The sequence below is a fragment of the Ambystoma mexicanum genome, chromosome 2q (assembly GCF_040938575.1).
Source record: "Ambystoma mexicanum isolate Mex_15411 chromosome 2q, UKY_AmexF1_1, whole genome shotgun sequence".
Classification (NCBI taxonomy): domain Eukaryota; kingdom Metazoa; phylum Chordata; class Amphibia; order Caudata; family Ambystomatidae; genus Ambystoma; species Ambystoma mexicanum.
In genome coordinates this window covers 1,435,962,045-1,435,975,427 of record NC_090924.1, presented here as the reverse complement: position 1 = coordinate 1,435,975,427, position 13,383 = coordinate 1,435,962,045, and positions in this window count along the sequence as shown.

The window sequence follows — 13,383 nt, the reverse complement described above, 5'->3', positions numbered from 1 at the left end:
GACGGGCAGACTGAGAGCACTAGAGTCCTTCCATCTACACTATGTGATGGGCAGACTGAGAGCACTAGAGCCCTTCTGTCTACACTATGTGACAGGCAGACTAGAGTCCTTCCGTCTACACCATGTGACGGGCAGACTGAGAGCACTAGAGCCCTTCCGTCTACACTATGTGATGGGTAGACTAGAGCCCTTTCGTCTACACTATGTGATGGGCAGACTGAGAGCACTAGAGTCCTTCCGTTTACACTATGTGACGGGCAGACTGAGAGCACTAGAGCCCTTCCGTCTACACTATGTGACGGGCAGACTGAGAGCACTAGAGCCCTTGCGTCTACACTATGTGACGGGCAGACTGAGAGCACTAGAGCCCTTCCGTCTACGCTATGTGATGTTAGCAGAAGGAGAGAACATGGTCCTTACTGTCTACACTATGTGATGGCTCAGACTGAGAGCACTAGAGCCATTCCATCTACACTATGTGACGGGCACACAGAGCACTAGAGCCCTTCTGTCTACACTATGTGAAGGGCAGACTGAGAGCACTAGAGCCCTTCCGTCTACACTATGTGAAGGGCAGACTGAGAGCAGTAGAGCCCTACGTCTACACTATGTGACGGGCACACTGAGAGCACTAAAGCCCTTCCGTCTACACTATGTGACGGGCACACTGAGAGCACTAGAACCCTTCCTCTACACTATGTGAGGGGCACACTGAGAACACTAGAGCCCTACTATCTACACTATGTGAAGGGCAGACTGAGAGCACTAGAGCCCTTGTGTCTACACTATGTGACAGGCAGACTGAGAGCACTAGAGCCCTTCCGTCTACACTATGTGACGGGCACACTGAGAGCACTAGAGCCCTTCCGTCTACACTATGTGACGGGCACACTGAGAACACTAGAGCCCTACCGTCTACACTATGTGTAAGGGCAGAATGAGAGCACTAGAGCCCTTCCCTCTACACTATGTGATGGGCTAGAGCCCTTCCGTCTAAACTATGTGACGGTCAGACTAGAGCCCTTCCATCTACACTATGTGACGGGCAGACTGAGAGCACTAGAGCCCTTCCGTCTACACTATGTGACGGGCAGACTGAGAGCACTAGAGTCCTTCCATCTGCACTATGTGATGGGCAGACTGAGAGCACTAGAGCCCTTCCGTCTACACTATGTGACAGGCAGACTAGAGTCCTTCCGTCTACACCATGTGACGGGCAGACTGAGAGCACTAGAGCCCTTCCGTCTACACTATGTGATGGGTAGACTAGAGCCCTTCCGTCTACACTATGTGATGGGCAGACTGAGAGCACTAGAGTCCTTCCGTCTATACTATGTGACGGGCAGACTGAGAGCACTAGAGCCCTGCCGTCTACACTATGTGATGGCCAGATTAGAGCCCTTCCGTCTACACTATGTGACGGGCGGACTAGAGCCCTTCCGTCTACACTATGTGATGGGCAGACTAGAGCCCTTCCGTCTACACTATGTGACGGGCACACTGAGAGCACTAGAGCCCTTCCATCTACACTATGTGATGGGCACACAGAGCACTAGAGCCCTTCCGTCTACACTATGTGACGGGCAGACTGAGAGCACTAGAGCCCTTCTGTCTACACTATATGACGGGCAGACTGAGTGCATTAGAGCCCTTCTTTCGAACTACACTGTGTGCTGACTCAGACTGATAATAGTAGAGTCCTGCTTTATATCTATCTAGATCTGAAATTGAAATATATCAGTAATGAGAAGGACCCAGCATGATCTGTGGTAGGAGAGATAGTCAGCAGAACTATCACCCAGGCCTCAGTCAGGTCTGTAAGGGAGAATCAATGAAGTGACCTTTGTTATATGTGGAAGTGCCCAATCAAGGACCGATCAACGGGCAAGGACACAAAACTGAGCCCCAGCACCCTTGCATCTGCAGGTATACCACCAAGTATATTAGCCTTGATGAAGACCTGAAGGGGTCGAAACACGTGTCGGCTGACAACAACATTAATAATGATATTAAAACATAATTAACCAACCAATGTAAAACGGAATATCAAGCCTCATTATTGCCCTCAAAGCGCAAGGTAACCGGACCAAAACAAAGTCAGACTTTGTTATACGTGGTCCACTAGTCTCTACAGCGATGCTCCAAGTTGGGATCAGGCACTGAAGGCACATGTTTAATTCAGTATCTTAGCTATCATGGTTTCTTTTTTCTTCAGCAGCACAGGAGCTTGAGAGCAGAGGTGGACTGAGAAATCTGGAGTCTGGGAAATGTACCAACTGGACACCTGCACCACTAAGTCTGGGGCATATAGAATGTTTAGCTATTCCTTATTTGGTTAGAGGGCCCCAACACTTTACTTTTAGGGCATCAATGGAGACATGGCTTTTGTTGAAGTTAGAAGTTTCCGGGCCTTTATCTGATAAAGACAAACATCAGCATCTTGGATACCAGCACCATACACATGTGCGCCATGAATGGCCATCTGGTCAGTGGGTATTACCCAAATTGACCTTTTACAATTGACCTTTTTCACAATTGACCTAATTATAGTGGTCCTAATTGACCTTCTGCACAATTGACCTTTATATTATTTTAGTTATTTTATATATGTATTGGGTTGGTTTTAGATTATAAATAATATAAGGGGATTGGGTGGGGGATTGCCCGGGGTTTTAGATTGGGTGGGAGGTTGCAGGGGGTTTACCCCCCGTATATATGTCCTAATTGACCTTCTAAATTAGGTCAATTCTCCCGAGGTCAATTCTCCTGAGGTCAATTGTGAAAAGGTCAATTAGTATAGAACCGGTCAGTGCGGGATAGTCTGAGCTTTTTTGTTAATCAGATTCTCCTTTTATAAATGCTCCATGCCAAAATTATAGCATATTTTCTGAGACATCCTCTGCTCCAGCAGTGCAGTGGCACAGTATAGGTCCAAAGATTACATGTTCATTCTGAAGGCAGAGGTGGTAATTTTAATTTTCTGCACCTCTGATCTTAGTTATAATAATTGTTTGTCTTAGTCAGTCTGACAGCATGTTCATTTGTAAATATAGGAAATATCTGGTTGTGTAAAGGTGATTGCTAAGAGCATGCAAGTATACAGCCACAGAAACCTGATAACACACAAGTGGCAGCTCTTTGAGCAGAACCTTGCTATGACAGGACTGATGTGTATTGGTGTTTGGCTTGACTCTCTCCACCACTGCTATGTGGAAAAGTAGCCAGGATGCTACCTCTTAGATCTCTGTGCAGGAAGTGCAACACCTCCCCGCAGAGCACAGAAATCTCCCACAGGAGAACTTGGGGAAACAGTGCTTCAAAGGCAGCAGCGCCATTACAAAGCCACACTCACACCAAGGGGCTGACTACTGGAGCCACTTTGAAGTAAGCAGGCATGGGAAGGGGGTGAAGGTAGAGTAACCAGAGAGGAGAGACGGACTGAGAGAAGGTTTTCGCTAACTTGGTTTCTGTTAGGTCTCTCTTCTCTTTCCGGTCCCCTCCATTTCCTGCAGGCAAGGTACACTGGATGTGATGTCAGAAGGCAAAGGGCATTTGTTACAACCACCTGGATTGGAACTCTTAGAGGAGGATTACTTGGACCAATACCGAGTGATACTTTGCGTTTTAAGGAGGGGGACAACCCCTAATTCTTTGATTTATCTCTGGGCCCGCAAAAGAACAGATATAGTTCACAGGACATCCACTGGGGATACAGTCCATCCCAAAGACCTCTGATGGGAAGGGAACACAGAAGGCATCCAATACAGAGACATCCACACTCTGTCCCCTAACCATCCCCAGGGATCATTGGTGACCCAGGCCTCATTGATGCTGCACTTGAGGTCATGGTGCCAATTTTAGGTGCCAACTAACATCCTATAATGCAAGTGTGGAACTGAAGGACTTACTTTGTCCTGAAGATCCTGGGCTGGGTCTCGCAGCAAGCACAAAACCAAGGCAGTGAACCTGCATCTGTGAACTGCACCAATGCCGGTTTGCGCACCTTTGACACTGTCCAAGCTGCTGCACAGGAACCACTGACACATCTCTGACCTTGAAGCTGTTTCACTCGACGACAAAGCTCTGCCGGCTTCTACCATCAACAACTTGAGTCTGCTGCCTGGTCACCAGCTTCTGCGAACATCTAAAAATGCTGCTGCAGTATCCCGTTGATGTGCCAAGACAGCCAAGTGCACTTGCCACCGAAAGTCAGTCTCTGCTTCTCCACACCCAAGGCCGGTCTTACACCAGATTGCACCCAGGCGGGAAGCATCGTTGGCACCCCCCCTAATCCAACCAGCTGAGCTATATCCGTAACAGGTATACTCTTGTTGTAGCATAGCAGGCGGAGATCAGAGTTCTGTTAGTTGAATTTTCCACTGAGCGCAGCAAACTCATGGTACACACTTTAAATACTGTATTTTACTCATAACAAGAAGATGCATACATTGGTCAAATAATGGCTACAAGCAGATGAGGTTATCACTAAGGTTCTTCTGGGCTTGTCTACATCTTGAATTTAGTAAGACCTAGAGGACAGTTTAAGGAGAGCTCTAGTTTTCCAATGTCAGGTGTGAAATAATTCACCATTCTTGGCTTTTAGGTTCATAAAAAGAAAACGGGATGTTTTAAAAAACGCACTTCAAGTTAGTTATGTCGAAAGAGTTTTAGTCATCTAGCTCAAGTGACCAGCCTAGTTTGTACTTGATTCTTCTTAATCTTTTGCAGCAACACTTCTCAAGATGTTGTTAGTATTGAGTAATAATATTGCAAGAAGATGCCAAGTTTGTGGTCCATAGCTCCATACTTTTAGGGGGAAACTCACTTTCTGAATGCTGCCTGCTACTAATGCTAAGGGCCTAATTCACAGAAGAGTTTTATAATGGCAAAACACCATTGGAAAATGCTCGGTGACTAAGGGGCTAAATGTTACCGATCAGGTATGTGAATAAAATGCAGCAAACTCATTCTGAGGAAGAAGAGGCTAAAGCACTTTAACTGAATGTTTATCATTCCCCGATGAAAGATTTAGCTGGCAAGGTGGACATTGAAGTCACCTTGACCCACCTTCCCCTCCCAAGCGAGCACAGAATAAATACTTTCTATTTGTGAATAATCACTGTCCATTCTGGTCAAAGGAATTAGATTGGCTCAAAGTGGCACGCGCAGTATTTTATTTTGCATTTTGTTTTTATTTGTGAATGAGCGTAGTGCTTAGAAGCACAGAACGCAGCCTCACCTGGTAGACGGAACAGTCCCATTGCTGGGTGCCTAGCCATATTGGAGAATAGCCATTATGGATGATGCATGAACCAGGCGATGGAGGGGGCTGCTGGGAACATGAAAAGGGGGCAGCACAGGAGCACATAGACTGGATCTCCACAATATGTAGCTGCTCATGTCTATTCCTGTTCCTCCCTGGTCCCCTCACTCCTTTCCCAAGACTCTGTCGACCCGCAGGTCCTCTTTGAAGGCATTGAGGTGATAGAAAATGTGCTCACAATATTGGTTTACTGTGCCACCATCATCATCAAAAGTGCACCCAAATACTCTCTAGAAAAAGACACACATCTCCCGAAAAGGGTTAAGCTGTGCAGATTGCCCCTGACTGGTTGAAATAATTATAACATCAGGGTGAATCCAAAGAAACACCACATTTTGTTGGAATATTAAAAAAACTCTGATGTGCCAGCATTCCTGCTGTAGTCTCTCTGTGCCATGGTGTGGGTTGAGCCGTTGTCATATATATTTTTCAGTGCTCAGCATTTGATGTCCTTGTTTTACTCCCATTTTTTGACTTCACAAAATTGCCCGGGTTTTTGGTCCATAAAATCTGGTCACGGTATGCACCTGACATCTGCTGCCTTTAATTTTTCCGCTGTAGGTTGGGTGCTCGTAGGAATCAGTTCCGAGCAACAAAAGGTTACGTCGAAGATTATGGCTTGTGTGTCAAAAAAGAAGGGCTGGATGGAATATGGGCTGGCAGTCCCTGTGTTCTCCTTTTCATTAATAACCAATCTTGTCACGGCTTCTCGGGGGCTGCAGGCTGTGGGGAATGCTACAGATTTTTCTGCAGACTGACACGTGAGTGTCGTGACAGATTGCACCCCAGAGTTACTGGACTTCCAGGAATTCCCCCGGGTGGATGGTATTGGACTAAAGCAATTCCCTCGGCGGTTCTGGACTTCCAGGAACTCACCCATGTTCTGTGCAGAATAGTCCACTCCAGGAGATGCCGAAGTGGTCAGAAAAAACATACATTTTGAGTTTGAATACAGATGAGCGCCATCAGCCATGCCCGCTATACCTGCTTCACCCTCCATACTCTTACTAGAAAGCAGGACCTATATTGTTTCCAGCTTTTCACTCATAGATTGCTCTGAAGGGCCACATAGCATCCTGCTATTTTTGCACCGAGTGATGGGTCCTGCGAGACAGTAATAATTATATAGCTCTACGATCCCTCAGGCATCTGAGCGCTGCTTATTACTTTCCACGGTGTGTGGTGCTCATTTATCGACCTCGGAATGATGAAAGGCTGAGTTTGGCTCTGCCGGGATTCAAATCTGCGCCAGCAGGCTCTGCATAGATGTTAAAGCGAGCGCTCTACTCGCTGTGCTCTCGGACCGGTATAGTGATACATGAATAGGTGTGGGGGGGGGGTCGGGACAGCCAGTGGCCTCACACCGCAGGGAAGGGTGTTATGGCAGTCTCATGTATTTGTTTACAGCTCTAACACCAGAGGACCATGTGGGGTCTATAAAGGGACTTCAAAACTATTCACACCTCTGGGCAGACCTGGGCCTGGGGCGCGCCTTTCTGGAAGGATGAGGTTGTTTGCCTGTGCCATCTGCAGCCAGCTGTTTCATGCCACCTTGCCTGCCCCTTCCTCAAAATGCCATTAATGGGGGGTTAACATCCGTTGGCTATCAATAAATGGGCCAGTTATGTCACCTGGATAACCAAATTATTTCTGAAAAGAAATCACGATGGGGCACTCTGGAATCATTATAATTGTTAATTGTTGTTAATGGGTACACAGAAATGAGTTCGTTAATTTTCCCTATATCGCCACTCTAAATGGGTTATCCCACAATATTGCCACAGTAGGTCTCAAACTCCAACCAGATCTCCACAAAACAGAGTGACTTCTTGAGTATTTATTGCTGGGGGCATATATTGCTAAAACAAATTAAAATCTTACAACGCACTGTTGGAAATGTCTTAAGGTTTGGTATTTATGTGAAAGCCGAAAATACACATTTGGAAGAAGGTGATCTATAAAATGTCTCTTTGCATCAATTGACATCCATTCCACCATTATCAGAATTATCGGGTTTGCAGAAGCACTGCAACCCCGAAATGGATTGCAGAGTCAGACTGCTTCCATGCGCTCAGATTGGCCCTGTGTCCCATGTCTGACTGGCACAGTGTCACTTAATAAAAATGTACGCAAGTGAAAAACAGTATTCATTTATTTTTTCACTCATTTGTTTATGAGATACTGCTGGTGCAGCGCCCCCATACTGCTGGCACGGCCGGCGCCCCCTAGAGGCTGACACGTTAGGCAGCCGCCTGCACTGCCTGACGCAAAGACCGGCCCTGTCCACACCTGAGTCCGCTGAGTCTTCCAGCTTCGCCAACAAATCACGTTCCATCCCCAGCTTCTTCAACCTGCAAGCTATCACTGCTGCTAAACAGCACTGTATCATTGGACCGGATGCTGCTGCCACCACACCCATCACCGGCTAAGCTCTGAAAGCACTGAAACTCCTGGTTCAATGTTAAAAATCCTAGATCTATGCTGTTGAGCACCAAAGACAAGAAAAAAGGTACTGGTGCCCTGGTCTACTTCTTGGGACATAGTGAGTTTTAATTCCTACTCTCTTTCTTGTTCTTGAAAGAGATAACCTTGGACAGTGACATATTGCCAATTGATTGCTTGACAACCCCTGCTCATTTACCCAGAGTGACTGTTTACAAAAGCCTGCATTCTCTGTGTTCTTTTACAAAGGTGGGTTTTGCTAGTGTTTTGCGATCGCCAGTTTGCATTTTATTGTTTGATTAAACGTCTATATATTATACAACAGTTATTAGATTGGACATTCTTTTATTTTGAACCATTGCATTTAAGTTGTTTGGGTTATTACTGCTATCACCTCACATCCCTCCTAAAGATATAGTCTGTCCTGGGCCTGCGCTACCAAAACGAACAAAGGAGGTATGCCTTTCAGGCTGTGCCAGTATTACCTTTTAGACTGGTATCACTTCTAGTTTAGTAGTAGTGTGGGCCCGAGTAGGTGGTGTAGCCACTACTCATACCTGTGTACTACTGGATAGCAGTTACAGATTGCCTCACCAGAATACATATTGCTCACCTCTCGCTGACATAGCAAGAACAAAACAGGACACTATAAAAAAAAAAATACACTGCAATCTAATCAACGAAAGATCGATGTCCAAACACGCTACAGAGATTTACGATCTACGCTATGACGGTGGAATTGACATCCTATATATCACAGAAACCTGGCTAGATGACAACTACAAAGTCACACTGCACAGTTGTCTCCCAGACACCTTCAAATGCATACAGGAAAACAGAAAAGGAAAAAGATGGGGGAGGCCTTGCAGTAGGGAGGATAGCTCAGGGGCAACGTGCTCACCTTGGAAGCAAGACTACATGGAGCAACACAGGTTCGATCCCCGGGTCCGCTTTTAGAAACCTCTGGGTATTAAGTGCGCTATAAATAACCTATCATATCAAATATGTAGCCTACAAAGAACACCTAAAAATAAAAACAGCTGAACCGTTGAATGTCCCAAACTGTGAATCCCTCATCCTTCACCTGACATCAGACCCACAAACAAACCTCACATTCATTCTCATCTATAGACTACGACCTTCATTGAAGCTCTCATGAACCTGGCCATCAAACATGATCGTCTGATCATCCTCGGGGACTTAAAGATATGGTACAAAGAAGAGAACGCAAACTTGCAGAAATCACTAACTAAGCACCTTGAGACAATGAGACTATGATTGCTCCAAGTGATATCCCCGCGGCTGAAAGTACCGCAGGCAAATCGTTCGCATGAGAAAGGTACGAACTACCAAAAGTTTGCACCTTTCTCATGTGAACACACATACATTCTCACACACACACAACACCCATAACACCCCCACCCACACCCTCAGCACACCCCCACCCACACCCCCAACATAAACAAACCCCACTTACCTTCATCTTCATGCTGGGTTCCCTGCAGCGCCAGTTCCCTTTCACTTCCGTGATCGGGAACGGGCGCTGCAGGGTCCTTTTATTTTCTTTTTTGTTTTTGTAACGGAAGGCTGCGGGGGTGTCCCCCGCAGCCCCCGCTCACTATACCCTAATGTATAGTGAGAGGGGCGATGCGGGGGACACCCCCGCAGCCCACGTTTTTATTTATTTTTTAAACGGAAGGCTGCTGGGGTGTCCCTCGCAACCCCTGCTCACTATACCATGAAGTATAGTGAGCAGGACGATGCAGGGGATACCCCAGCAGGCCACATTTCTTTTTCAATGCTACCACCAAAGGTTCGAACATTTGGTGTTCGAACCTTTGGTGATATCATTTTTAGAACTTTTGGTCAATGTGATCATTTTTTTCAGTAACTTCAACCTAAACCGATGACAGATGGTGAAAGGAGCGACACACAGGGCAGGACACACTCTTGATGCAATCTTCGACAATAGAAAACGTATCTCAACGGCACCACCAATTCAAATACTATGGACCGACCATCTCATTATACCGTTCGTGATCCAACTACCATCAAAAGCATCCAAACAGCCCCAAAAGTACCCCCCAATGTGGAAAAGAAACAGGAATCCCGTCAAAAACAGTAACTTAGAAGAGCAACTGGAATCCTCGAAATCATTGATCGCAAAATTGGACACAACTGACTTAGACAAAAAAGCAGACCTAATCCAGAAATGGATTGCCAAAACAATTGACAGCATCTCCCCGGAAAAACCCCTTATCCCATCACAAAAGTAATCGGGGGCTAGATGGTTCCCGCCCCACCTCAATTCAATGAACAAAAATAAACCAGAAACTAGAGAAAGAATGGAGGAAAAACTATGACCAAGCCAAAATAACAATTTATCAAAAACAAATCCATACATACAAAAAGGAAACTCCTAAAGCCAAAAAGAAATACTTTGATGACCGGATCACAAAAACTACCAACACTCAGTAAGAACTATTCAACATCATAAACGAGATGAGAAATCTCCAAGGATGAAATAATATACCAGTGCCTTCAAAAAAACTATGCGATGAGTTCGCAGATGATTTTAAGAATAAAATCACCATCATACAAAGTAGACCAATCAACCAAACTGTGCATCATCATCTACCTATCTCGGTACCACAGAACAGGCTGAACAGTTTGACCCAAATGTCAAGAGAAAAACTCCTCGGCCTGGTGAAAAAAGCAGCAAGACAGCCTCCCCAATGACTCCTGCCGACCAGACATCTATACATCAATCCTTACACAGGCCACACCATCGGAATGCTTCTTAAACCTATTCAACCTCTCACTCTCAATGGGGAGAGTACCATGAGCATTCATGTCTGTCTACATCAAACCACTCCTCAAGGACACAGCAGACGATGTGGAAGTCCTCACAAATTACAGACCGATCTCAAACATTTCCTATCCAGCAAAACTATTACAGACCTACGTCTACATACAAATACTGGAACACATAGAAAATCACCAACTATTAGACTAGACACAAATTGGCTTCAGACCCATGAGAGGGACAAAGACGGCACTTCTCTCTATATGGGACGACCTAAAAACCAACACAGACTCCAACACGAACTTGGCACTGATACTATTCAACCTCTCTGGAACATTTGACACAGTCTGCCATATCCTCCTTATCAAGACACTGGAATAAATGGGGATCACTGACACAGAGCTGCTCTGGATTAAATCTTTCCTGTCTGAAAGAACAGAAACAGTATCAATAAAACCATTCAAATCTGCATCGCGGGACAACACCTGTGAAGTACCACAAGGATCTTCGTTATCGCTGCTCCTCTTCAACATCTATATGATTCCACTAATCAACCTCATCAAAAGACACGGCTTCACCTGCTACAACTATGCAGATGACACCCAAATCATCTACAAAATCGGTGACTAACAAGTGGAGAACACAGCGCTAATAGACTGTCTCAAAGAACTCTACCAATGGATGAACACTAACAACCTCAAAATCAACCCGGACAAGATGAAAATCATGATTACATCCAACAACCAAGGACCCAACCAGTACATCCCATGGCACAAAGAACTGGGAACAGCACCCACGGCACCCAAGTTGTCAAAAACCTTGGAATCCTAATGGACAATGAGCTAACTGTCATGGTGCGTGCTCCGAAACCCCTGGAGCTGTTGGGCCCACCCCAGTCCCTGTCACCCAGAAGGACTTGTCAGGCCCCAAGGAAGTGCCCCAGAGCCTCATGGACTCAGTCCTGGCGCCGTTGGCGCCAGGCTCATGAAATGGGCTGAACTTATGGAACTACTTAATCTGCCTAGTGAGGCTGAGCCTTCTGTATATCCAGGGTGTGGCAGAGGGACTACTTTTCCTGAGAGACAGGGTGTGGTAAAGGGACTACTTTACCTGGAACTACTTGCAAGGCTATTTAAGCCACACCCTGCAAACAGAACATGCTTCACGTTATTCTGCACTCCTGCAGCATAACGCTCACTGTGTCTGCTCTGTCCTCGGGTTTCTGCAGCCATGCCCGTCCGAGATTTCCATCCATCGGTGCCTGGAAGAAGAAAAGGAGAAGAACAGGTGTTACTACAGCGACGAAGGCCTTACCTGCAATTCCGTCCATCGGTTCCATCTCCAGCTAGTCTTCCGACCGCCGCCCTCATTGGGAAAGGACTTCTGCGCAGTCATCCAATACTCACCCGGGATTCTGCATTCCTCCGGGTTACTTCGGAGCGGTTCTTCCATTCTTCATCTTGGTGCCGCGCCTGTAAAAAGGGAACAGAAAACAGCAGGTTAGTCGCGTATAACACAAAAATGAACAATTGTTCAGCCATCCAGCGCCACTCATCCGCGCTCATACTCACCTGGAGACAACCAGTTCAGCATCCTAGGAGAGTCAATTCTTTTTCTAACCTTCCGTACAAGACCGCATCTGCAAGAAAGACAAAACACGTTTAAACCTTGGAACAATAAGACTTGAGCATCTATACCAAGCTGTTATTGGGATACAGACTTACTTGATTAATCCAAGCATTCCCGAAACACAGCAACAGGCACTCAGGAACAGTGAATTAACCGTGCCCAGAGAAAGACTGAGCCTACTGTGCCCATGCTGAAGGTCAAGCAGGACGGAGAGCCTACCTCACCAAACTCAAAGGTGAGCAGGAGAGGAGTCGGGCATCAGGAGGTTGCAGGAAGTGGGACCAACCCAACCCACTCATTAGCTAATGTCTTGTTTCAACATTGCAGGCTAACACCTCCTGGGGAGATAACAGGGGAGAGGACACCATCATACCATCAAAACTACGCCAGTACAGATATCGGTCATACGACTACGTGCTACGCCCCCGTGGAGACCAGGTGAGCGTGACACTAACCCTAGAACCGCAAGTAAACACGATAATCAAGAAATGCTTCCATCTACAGACGATCAAAAATATTCTACCATTCCTCTCCTTCAAACACAAAACACTGGCCATCATCTCCCTCATCATTTCCAGGATAGACTGCACCAACAACTTATACCTCAGAATGCCAGACTATTTACTGAAGAAACTGCAACGTATGTTGAAAGACTTCTCCTCAAACTCTCACAGAGGGACCACATCACTCCAGCGTTAAGGGTGCTACATTGGCTCCCAGTCAAAAACCGAATCGCCTTCAGAACAATGTGCATAACACATAGAGAAATCCACGGCCTAGGAGCGGAATTCATACAAAAGAAAATCACCTTCTACCAGCCGACTAGAACACTCAGATCCGGCGACAACATCCGCCTAGAACCTAAACCATACATGAGGAAAAAACTTGGTGGATCATCATTCTCTTGCTTAGCTGTACAACTTTGGAACTCCCTCCCTAGAGAAATAGAAACTATGAAGGACCATCTCAAATTCAGAAAACTTCTAAAGATATGGCTCTTCAACTCCGAACAGGCTGAAAACGAATGATCAACATCCACGCACCATGAAATGAACACACGTCTGAGAAGGACTGGGGAGTAGTCCAGACCTGAGTGGAGTGTAGGGAAGAAGAGAGGCACCTAAATGGGAGGGAGACCTAGGTGTACCCTTCCCTATAGAGGGTTGAATGGGAAACAGTGGAG